The sequence below is a fragment of the Myotis davidii genome, unplaced genomic scaffold, assembly GCF_000327345.1.
Source record: "Myotis davidii unplaced genomic scaffold, ASM32734v1 scaffold930, whole genome shotgun sequence".
Lineage (NCBI taxonomy): Eukaryota > Metazoa > Chordata > Mammalia > Chiroptera > Vespertilionidae > Myotis > Myotis davidii.
In genome coordinates, this window is record NW_006282518.1 from 22,634 (window position 1) to 24,495 (window position 1,862).

The window sequence follows — 1,862 nt, forward strand, 5'->3', positions numbered from 1 at the left end:
ATAATTAGCTTTAGATGCTGGTGAAGATAATAAATTTCCCACTGTTGAGCTAGTTGGAGTTCTCTTCCTATCAACTAGATCTCAGATCAAGCATTTAACATGAAGGATCCTTTTCATTTCTGAAGCAGCATTCTTATATTACATATCTCATTGGGAAAGATCACTGTTTCTTTTAACTTTGTCTCCATGATTAGAGCTCTATGTGTTCACTTGTTGGCTCTGAAAAATTCCTTATCCTTCTACTGGCCTCCTACCACTATCTGGTTCACAAGAAAGGTTAGCAGGTTTTAATATCTACCTAAGCAAGCTATCCTTAGGAAGATAAATCAGCTATTTCCAAGGGAGAAAAGCATTGGTCAAACACAATGACTTGTAGAACATTTACATCATTGCTTCTTTGTAGTTCTAAGTAATTGAAAGTTGCCCCATGCACATTTTAAAAATATATTTTATTGATTTTTTTCCGGAAAGATTTGCAGAATACTGGTTACTTTATGCTCTAATATTTTGTTGTTAAAGATCAAAGATTATGCTGAAAGTAACCACACACAGAAATGACCATAGGAACTATGCCATACATATATATGCATAGAAAAATATGCTAAAGTGCCGACATTCATTATCTCTCTGGTTTTTATGTGTCCATTGTCACTATAAAGGGATCAAAGGTGGGAAGTAAGCCCAGGAAAAGGCATAAACGTCAGGAAGGACTGTGGGTCATGAAGGCAGAAAATAAATTATTCTGGAAAATAAAGTTGTAATTCTTATATAGCCAAGTTTATGCATTGAGAATCACACCTTCTACACCCAGAATTATATTGTTTTAATTTTAATTTTATTTATTTATTTGTTTATTTATTTATTTTACACTTTGAGCACCAAAGCAAGAATCCTGTTTCAATCAGCTTACATCAGTCCCACAAAGAACAGTTAGAGTGGGCCCAGCAGACCGTCTGTGCGCTCAGGTTGAATGTACGGGGGTCCCACAATGTTTGTGCCAAAAGTTGATGGCCTTGCTCACAATTTCATCTGAGCTGTCCTGGGGAATATTTTCCAGAAACGTTGTTATCTTCTCTGAATTGTTCAGTGCCATTACTTTTAGTTTAAAGGTAAACACTAGTTTCTTACAGGATCCGCTTACAACTTTATCCCAAGCCCTCTGAAAACTGGATTCGGGCAAGCACCCTGCGAAGCACCTCTTGAACCACAGATCATAAGGCAGTCTGGACACTGCAGAACACATCTTCAGGTGGCTCAGCAGTCTGCTATCCTCCAGATTCAAGTACTGTTCACAAAGCCTTTGGCAGCTGGGGTAAGGACGGTACTTGTTGTTTAACTGCTTCCCAAAGCATCGGGTGATCTTCCACCATCTCTCCCATGGCCTTAGCAATGGCAAGAAACACTTCATCTTCTGGCCTCAGCGGGGAGGAGAGACTTTGAGGCAACTTTCCGGACTCCAGCAGATACATGCAGATAGACTTCATCCTGAGCTGTGGCAGCACTGACAAAGCAAACTACTTTCAGGGCATGAAGGACGACATCCAAGTACTGCCCCTTATGATACATCATCCCCGGGCGTGGACTCACGGTGTGGAGGCAGGATCCCTAGATGCAACTTCCATACCAATGCACGGGACATAGACGGGAGAGGAAACCTCTGACTAAAGGTACGAAGTTTCTCAGTATCCAAACGATCAACTTTTAGGAGAATTTCTAATGATTTCTTTTCTTCAACTCCACGAAAACCCACTTTCTCATAATATACTGACTGAAAGTTTCTCTGAGAATCCTCAGTCATGTTTCACTCTCCAGTAGTGGCAACCCTGGTTGAGACAAAATGGTTTGGGGGAGGCCGTGGAAAC

At 40.6% G+C, this 1,862-nt stretch overlaps 1 pseudogene; it reads right to left on the reverse strand.

The window, feature by feature from the left end:
- Nucleotides 1–961: 961 nt before the first annotated feature.
- Nucleotides 962–1,862, reverse strand: part of LOC102762195 — a 3,292-nt pseudogene continuing 2,391 nt past the window's right edge.